This window comes from Hordeum vulgare, chromosome 3H, assembly GCF_904849725.1.
Source record: "Hordeum vulgare subsp. vulgare chromosome 3H, MorexV3_pseudomolecules_assembly, whole genome shotgun sequence".
Taxonomy (NCBI): Eukaryota; Viridiplantae; Streptophyta; class Magnoliopsida; order Poales; family Poaceae; genus Hordeum; species Hordeum vulgare.
Window position 1 is genome coordinate 162541148 of NC_058520.1, and position 9833 is coordinate 162550980.

Below are 9833 nucleotides of genomic sequence, written 5' to 3' on the forward strand. Positions count from 1 at the left end.
ATCTCATCGGATGAATCACGATGTCAAGGATTCACTTAATCCCGTATGCAATTCCCTTTGTCTATCGGTACGATATTTGCCCGAGATTCGATTGTCGGTATCCCCATACCTTGTTTAATCTCGTTACCGGCAAGTCTCTTTACTCGTTCCGTAGCACATCATCCCGTGGCTAACTCCTTAGTCACACTGAGCTCGTTATGATGATGTTCTACCGAGTGCGCCCAGAGATACCTCTCCGTTCACACGGAGTGACAAATCACGATCTCGATTCGTGCCAACCCAACAAACACTTTCGGAGATACCCGTAGTGCACCTTTTATAGTCACCCAGTTACGTTGTGACATTTGATACACCCAAAGCACTCCTACGGTATCCGAGAGTTGCACAATCTCACGGTCTAAGGAAAAGATACTTGACATTAGAAAAGCTTTAGCATACGAACAACACGATCTAGTGCTATGCTTAGGATTGGGTCTTGTCCATCACATCATTCTCCTAATGATGTGATCCTGTTATCAGTGACATCCAATGTCCATGATCATCCATTGATCAACAAGCTAGCCAACTAGAGGCTCACTAGGGACATATTGTGATCTATGTATTCACACATGTATTACGGTTTCCGGTTAATACACTTATAGCATGAATAATAGATAATTTATCATGAACTGGAAATATAATAATAACCACTTTATTATTGTCTCTAGGGCATATTTCCAACATTCAACACCACACTTTGGAAGGTGTGCCCCCCCTAGGTGCAGACTCTTCACATGGCTAATCATTCAAAATAGGGTGTGGAGGCGGATCGATTGGCCAAGCGGGGGTGTCCCAACTATGGGCTATGCCCCGTGTATAGCGTCATCATGGAGTCAACAACGTATCTGCTCTTCTAATGTCGTTTCTTCCTAAGTGTTTGGAGCTCCATACAGAATTGGCTTGGGCATCATTGCCTTGATGCTACCTCTTGGGCGGACATCAACAATCTCTCTCTTTAGTGGGACAACTTCATGGAATAAAATCGTTATTACCGTAAGGGCATGACCTCACTAGCAATGCTAACCATTTGGAAGATTTGAAATGAGCGAATCGTGAGGGTCTTCAACAACAAATTCGTGACTACAGGACACATCTTCAATCGGATTCGTCAGTAGGCCTACATTTGGGTTAAGGCAGGTGCAAGACATTTGAATAACTTGATGCCGGAAGAGTAGCTTTTGTCTCCGGCAGGGTGGCCTTAAGCCTTGTAAAAATCACAAACTCTTTCTTAATTAATGAATGTGGCAAAGCTTTTGCCCTTTTAGAAAAACATAATGTTTTTCAACCATATACTGTACAGACTACACACGTCTAACAAAATTATACAATAGATATTTCCGGCCAGCACATTCAAGCTAGCAAAGTATCTTATCCATTCACGAGAATGCAATCGGCGAGCCATGGAATCAATAGGTTGTTGAAATGACTCACCGCATTTATTTAATCAATTAATTACACATTGGTTAGCTGCCTACTATTTGATTCTTCCACATCCATTATCCCGTTTTGTTTGGAGATGACACGTGTAGGATGCCCATCATGGGCTTTTCTAGTACTCCCTCCCGTCCTTTTTAGTTTGCATATAAGTTTTGTCCGAAGTCAAAGTATCTCTACTTTGATCAAACTTATAGAAAAAATTATGAACATTCACCATGCCAAATCAATATTGTTAAATTCTTTACGAAATGTAGTTTCATAATGTATATATTTGGTATTGTAGATATTGATATTTTTTAATATAAATTTGGTCAAACTTTGCAAAGTTTGACTTGACCAAAATCTAATACGCGGAGTAAAAAGGACCGGAGGGAGTAAATGCAAACATAATTGTTGAACCGAAATAGAGGGGTTGATGGAATAGCTGTTGTATTGCTTAAGCCTCATGGACATATATATAGGAGTACATGATTAACTTGGAGTACAAGACAAGCTAGAATAATTCCTAGTCTATCTTATATTTCCTAACTAATCATGATAGTCAACATCCCCCGCAGTCACAACGGTAGCGACGCAGATGGTGAGACTGGAGAAGAATCCTAAGGTAAGCCGGATGCAAACATAATTGTTGAACGGAAATAGAGGAATTGATGGAATAGTTGTTGTATTGCTTAAGCATCATGGACATATATATAAGAGTACATGATTAACTTGGAGTAAAAGACAAGCCAGAATAATTCCTAGTCTATCTTATGTTTCCTAACTTATCATGATACTCAACATCCCCCCACAGTCACAACGGTAGCGACGCAGATGGTGAGACTGGAGAATAATCCGAAGGTAAGTCGACGATCATCCCCCCATAGTCGTAACGGTCGATGCATTGCAGAAGTTGTGGTTGAAGTGAAAACCAACGAGGTTGCTCAAGCAAGACGGTAGCCTTTGTGCGTTGGTCGAGGTAGCCGAGAGCGTAGGATGGTGTAGCCATGGTCAAGGTAGTCGTGCGAAGAATGTTGTGGTCGATGTCGAATCGGGATAACCGGTGTCGAGGAAGTCGTCATGGAGCCGCGGGCGCAAGGAGGCGCCGAGTTAGTCATGGGCGCAGTGGTGTCGAAGTAGTGGTGGGCCGGGAAGAAGGCGTAGTTGAGACGCGTCGTGCCAGGTTTGCGAAGCCCGGGGACACATCTTGGACGAAGGCATGCATCGATGTTGCCAGCATCGCGCATGCGTAGACGGACGAAGTCGATGTTGGCGATGCGTCGCGCCAGGCTTGCCAGGCCTAGGAGCACATCGGGGACGAAATCACACGTCGGTGTTGCCAGCATCGGGCATGCGGAGACAGGGACCTGCACACAACCTGTACGCCATGTCGAGGAGGCTAGCAGAAAAGGACTCGACGATGGTTGCGGCGCAAACGGCGGGGGCCGATGTAGCCCGCGGTGGTCGCAGGAGATGAAGTGGTCGGGGAAGACGATGGTGACGTTGGCGATGAGCTGGTGTTGGACGAAGATGAAGGAGGTGGACGGGCGGTGCGCCTCGGGTGAGCGAGCTGCAGCAGCGCCAAAGGAGAGTGGAGGTGGCGGCCTGATGACGGCGGTGACGGCTGGTTAGGAGCGCGGCGGCGATGCTCGAAGTAGGCGAGGAAGAGCCCGACAACATGACGAAGACCGGCGCGGGCGATGGCGTTCCCGCGCCGAAGAAAACGACGCGATGCATACCACACGAAGTCGACGCACGAGGACGACGGAGTGGATCGCGCGCCGCGGTGCTATGACCCGAAGGGGCAACGAAGCGACAGCGCGCGGGTCGGGGCGATGGCATGAAGACCTCGGGGTGGTGGCATAGACCACAGGCCGCAACGCTACGACCCGAAGGGGCGACGCAACGATGGTGCGCGGGTCGGTGTAGCCACAGGGACGGCCTCGGGAGGCGGCAGGGACCGCGTGCCGCCGCAATACAACCCGAAGGGGCGGTGTAGTAGCGTCTCGCGGGTTGGGGCAACCGCCGGGAGAACCACTAGGCGGCGGCGCTGCGGCCCGACGGGGCAACGCAGCGGTATCTCATTGCTCGATTGGTGGAGGGGCGCGCTGTACTCAAGACAACCTTCACAGGACCTGCGGAGGCGCATGCAATCGACTGATCAGGTCAGTCGCATGGTGTAGATGACACAGATTGCACGCAGGCGGGTGATCAATCCGATCACGCGCGAGGTTAGGGACCTCACTCGATAGAGGCGGGGTGGCGGCGGCCGAGTAGCCGGCGGCCGGCGAGGCCGATGCGATAAGAGCCGATAGCCGGCCCGAAGCATCCGATGCAGCCGGCCTGAGGCAGGTGGCGCGGCCGGACCGACGAGGCCGATGCAACCGGAGGCGGGAGCCGGCCCGAGGCAGGCGGTGCAGCCGGAGGCAGCCGAACCGACGCAACGGGCCCGAGGCAGGCGGCGACGCGACCTGACGAGGCGACGGTGGAGATCGACGGGCAGGCGACGCACGGACGGCGGGTTGATGGGCCGCCGTATGGCGCGAGGCCATCGGTCGGGGCGATGCAGGAGTCCCAATCGGCCGGGTCGAAGGAGAAGCCGGGTCACGCCGATGTCGTAGTAGAGGCGCGGTGGTCGACGGCGGCGGCAGACGACGCAAACCGATCTAAGATCGGAAAACCAAAAAGAAAACGTCGATCAAAGTGGCCGGCGGAAAAGAGAAAACCATGGATCAAGAGATCGGGAAAAGACTCTCTAGGGCAGCCAATCAGCACGACCGACGGACGAACCCTAGGTACGGGCGGCGCGGCCCCCGACGACGGTAATGGAGGCCGACCGCCCCGGGACGGCACGCGGTGCGGAAGCGGCGGCGGCGGCTAGGTCAAGGATCTTGCGGCACATTCCATGTTGAACGGAAATATAAGTATTAGTGGAATAGTTGTTGTATTGCTTGAGGCTCATGGATATATATATAGAAGTAAATGGTTAACTTGGAGTACAAGACAAGCGAGGATAATTTCCTAGTCTATCTTATGTTTCCTAACTAATCATGATACTCAACAATAATTATACATTTTTGGCTGATCTTTAAATTATACAAAATTATTAATATAACCTTTTTATTAACATTCACTTGTGTATAAGTCCTAATCATGCCATATATTCGTAATTTTATATAATTAAAACATAGTCGGGAGTGAATATTTACAAAACATTTAGTTTTCTGTATAGTTATGAATATTATTAGCTATTAAAACAATTCTTAAACCATATACTTATGAATCATAAAAATGTCCATGTAATTATTCAATATTTGTGTAACAAAACTAATATTAATGATCTGTAATTTAGATAATAGTTGCCTTATTCTAAATTATACAAACAAAATTATAGTCAGAAATAATGTTTTATTAGATGTTCTATAGAAATACATTTTTTTGTTAATTAATTGAACATTTTGCTAAGTTATTTATTTCTTATTTGTATGCATTATATTTAGAATCCTGAATAATTGAATTCTATAATAAAATAAAATAAAGCTTACGTGTACAACATGGGCTACATTAACTGTAGTGTCAGTTAAACTACACGGGCTTGTTTCATGACAATACATTCGGTCTTTTTTGGATTACCGTTTTGCCTCAAACACTTCTGTAGAAAAAATAAAGATCTCTCCTGATCATTTCGTTTTCGGCTGGAAATCTTCTAGCCAGGGATAAAATACACCTGTAAAATTAATACGTGTGTATTTAATTATACAGTATCCAAGCGGAGCCTAACACGTAAAGTATGTGGCACATTGGCTATCTCAGCTCTGGGAGCTCCTATGCAGCGGTGCACGCGTTCGTTAACAATCTGGCATCTGCTGTGTCACTGGCATGGATCGATTCACTAACGTGCTGTCCAGTTTTCTTATATTTTTTTCTGTTGACCTAGTAGAAAAAACCACAGATTTTTTATTTGTTATAAAAATAAAAATATAAAACCAAAAAAGGTTTACAGATTTAAATAAAACGGCTCATTTATTTAAATAAAAAATCATATCTTGAAAAAAGGTTCATCAATTTTAAAAGAATCATTGAAATTGAAGAAAAGTTCATAAATTTGGAAAAAGTTCATTAAATGCTACAAATTTCTTTAAATTTGAAAAAAGATCATAGAAATTTAAAAAAATCATGTGTTTTTAAAAAAAGTTCATTGAACTGAAAGAAGTTCATAAATGCTAAAAAAGTTCATCAACTTGATAAAAATTCATCCATTTCAGAAAGATGTTCATAAATTTCAAAAAGGTTCATCTATATTCAAAAAAGTTCATAGAATTTTAATATTTGAGAAAAGGTTCATCTATTTTTAGAGAAAAGTTCATCAATCTTACAAAGTATTCGTTGGAATTTTTGAAAAAGTTTGATGATATTTAGAAAAGTTCCTAGAAGTTTTAAAAAAAATCATCAACCGACGCCTAGATAAGCCGACCCATTTACGAACGCCACAAAAGCAAGTTAACAAAATGCACGTTAACTGACACCCGTGGCGCCAAATAGGAAATGCCCTCAGCTCTCTATCTAGCGAAAGGATGTTCGATTGGTAGTCGCTCCTTTTTTCCGACTATATTCATGTTGACAGGTGGGACGCACGGTTCACAGAGACATATAGTATACACATCATCACGTTCAATGGGTCCGACATCATGCTGGCATACAATATGTGCATACTAACGAAAATATGTTGCCATGTCACCGTATTTTACATCTACTAATGGGATTAGCATTGTATTTACACGCTTGTGTTAGGTATTGAAACCGGTTCAATGTATTTTTCAAGTTCAGACATCAAAGTGAACATCGGTAACAAGTTTAAGCACCGCCGATGATATTACATCATGTTTGGTTTCTCCACGAAACTCAGCAACCCATGATTTTTAGGATGAGTAGAGTACAAATATGACCACATGACATATGTGGTAAGCAATCTAAGCTATTAAAAAAGTACATGTATGTCATATATTGTTGTATTTTTATGCAAAAAATGACAATAGCATCACAAAAGTACATGAGCATGCTGTTGTGTAAGATTCAAACATTTAGATATCAAATCCTTGAGAGACTAAAAAATGTTTGATCCTCGATATGACCCTAGTAGTCTGTGTTAGTCCAATACTTGATATCTTCAGGGACGATGTACATATAGTCGAATACATGTCGGCATTATACTTGGCAAAATAATCTTGAAACTCTAACCTATGAAAAGTTGGAATGAGTTTTTGCTAGTGTGGAATGGGAACGGAAATTCTCCCTAATAATGATGTGTGTGTTACCGAGGGGTGTGTTGATCATATATACCTCTCTACTTGTTGGCTCTGGTGAGCCGGCTGATTTTGGGAACAAGACGACCTTTTATTTTGAACTATAATAGTTTGAGAGGCAAAACTTTCTCGAATTTGGTGGCTTCAAAATTGGCCAAAGGAGACAGAGGTGACAGAAATGTTGAAAGGTGGCAGAACAAAATACTGCATCTTACAATTTTACGTGATTGGGCTAAGAATGCTAGTGGCATTTGTAAAATTAAAAAGAATAAAGAATCCTTCGTCTTATTGATTAGTTAATATAAAAGATGAAGCAAAGCCCCTCATTTCACCACATTGTGTTGCAAAACAGGAGGAGGAAGAAATTCTTGCTAAAATCTTGAGCGAGAGGGGATAAATAGGTCCCAACGTACCAAAGCGAAGTAAGTCAGCTCCATTTAATTGCTAATGGGAAAGATAGAAGATTTTTTTAGCTTGAACAAGATTAGCACACTATTCTATATCAAGAGTGTAGGTGATATACCCCACACGAAATAATAAATGTTATTTTTTATCTCCATGTTCATAATTATGTTTATGTTCCATGCTATAGCTGCTATGGTTCTCAAGTCTACAATAACCACGAGGCTTGGAGGAAGATTCATATGCACATGTGGAATAATAAACGGTAAAATGTATTCCTAGTCTGGCCTCTAAGACTAGCTCAAGTGTTGCATGATGGTTCTGTTTTCCTGATCATGGGCATGACTATGCCGACAACTTTGAGGGCACAATGTTAGTAGAACACTTGTGTTGAATGAACCCAATTAATGTTATGCTATGAGATACATTCGTCACAAGTTAATGGTTAATAACACCGAGAAAGTTAACATTTGCATAAGTCCTTAGACCATGAGAGTATCGAGTTCCTTCGTACTTGCTTCGTGAACTTTGGGGTTTGTTAAACGTCATGTGTAATAGGGTGGCTATTACGGCTGCTTACGGGTTCAGGGAAAAGTATGACAAGTAACTTGGTAGCTCGAGATTGTGATTTGCTCCTCCGATGATGGAGAGATATTCTTTGGGCCCTCTTGGTGTTACGGTATCCATCATCATCTGGCCAAACATATTGTGATTTGATCACAGGGATGCCAAAACACGGAAACGAGAAAAGTGAACAAAACTGGTAACGAGGTAACTGGCATAGTGGACGAGTGTTGATTCACGGGGATGTCGACAAGTCTCACCTCGGGTGTTTGTAACATACCGCGAAGTAAAAGGAATAGCACACGACAACTCAAGGTTTGCTCGAATATTTATTCGTGTGGGTATAGGGGGTCAATACGGGTGTCCACGACTCCGATGTTGATCATTGATCGGAAAGTGTTCCAGTCATGTCTATACTTCACCAAACCTATAGGGCCACACACTTAAGGGTCATCTATCTGCTGAATACTAGACACGGAGTCTGAGAGAAAATCACCGGAAAAGTTTGGGGGACAATGGAAGAGTTCCGGAAAGAGAACACCGGAAGAGTTTTGGTAAAAACAAAAAGTTGTTTCAGAGTATACCATTAAGTCAAATTGGTTTTGGCACACGCTTGGAAATTATTGGAGGGTACTAGAATTGTTCTCGGAACTTCTGAGATTTTTCAAAGAGAAAAATTGGAAATGTTCTGGATTGCCGAAACCGCTTTGGTTGCTTTTCGCACATGAAAATCATTGAATCTGAAAATGTTTCAGAACGCATCCAAAATAATTTTAGTGGGTACTGGAAATGTTCTAGGCCTACTTAAAAAGTTTCGGATATTTCATACGCAGAAACTCCTCCTGAAGGGCTGTCTGAGTTTCAAGGGTCCTCCCGAAGGGCTGTCCGAGTGACCATTCGGTTTTCGATGGTCCTCTCGAAGGGTTGTCCGGGAGACCGTCCAAGGGACTGTCCGACCGCCTCCCAGAGGGTTGTCCGTGGGGCAGACGAGGGAGTACATCCTCGCGGTTGGGAGGTTGTAAATCCTAGCTGCGGGGATCTGCACCGCCGATCGTCACCAACTCTACTTTCGCTGCACTACGAGTTGGTAACTAAAAGATCAAACCTTGTATGCAGTGTCCATAGTGATCCTGGGCATGCTTGCAGTACCAATTATTTTTGTTTTCTATCGCGTTCCCGAACAGTGGCATCAAGAGCCACGTTATGCGTAGATGCAAGTTACGATCTAGAATACATGAGATGTATGGGTGTTGCACTATATAATTTGTAGTAGATGAGTTCTATTACTAGAAATTATTTGTGCGAGTAGCAGATGAAATCTGTTACCCGATGTTCGTGTTGCTTCCTTTGAATTTGCGTAGTCCTGATCTTGACGACATGGTGGAATCTGACAAAGTTCTGGCAATCCGTGATCCTTTCATGCTGCTCCTGAGTATGCTGATTGACAGATCAACAAAGTGCTAACAGTTCTTTGGGTTCCACCATAGTTGAGAAAGATGGATGTTTGAGAGACGAAAGGGTAATGCAGATATGATCTACACAGGGGTCATGTGTATAACGAAGTTTAGTATGAGGCTCGAGATTTTATTATCTCGTGTTTCATACACCCTAAAAAGTTAATCTAGCAACTTGAATTATCATACCTCATGATGAACATTGGTAGCTGCGGTTTAAGTCAAAACCTTAGAAGCTACGTAATTATTTTTTGCATTAACCTATTAGAGGCGTCTAACTTGGTTTTGCAGGATGTGCATGTGATGTGGTATAGCAGTTCTCATATTCAATTTGATTATGTATGAGATGACTATATAAATTTAAATTAACATGACCTGCGTGTCATGATTCGGCATGATGGCTGGAGCCATATGATTGTCACTTTAATGACGTGCGTGTCAACCTTCAGTAATGCATTTATTTTATCCGCTATGGAGATAACAATATTATCTAATGCATCGACAAGGTGGTGGCAATCTTCGCGAAGGTGAACACCGACGCGAATGCAGAAGACAAAGAAATACTTGACTTCTCCGTCAGAAGGGGATATATCATATCATGCTATTATGAATTGCCTGAGACGTTTATCCCTTATGATGCACCCTTTTGATTGCG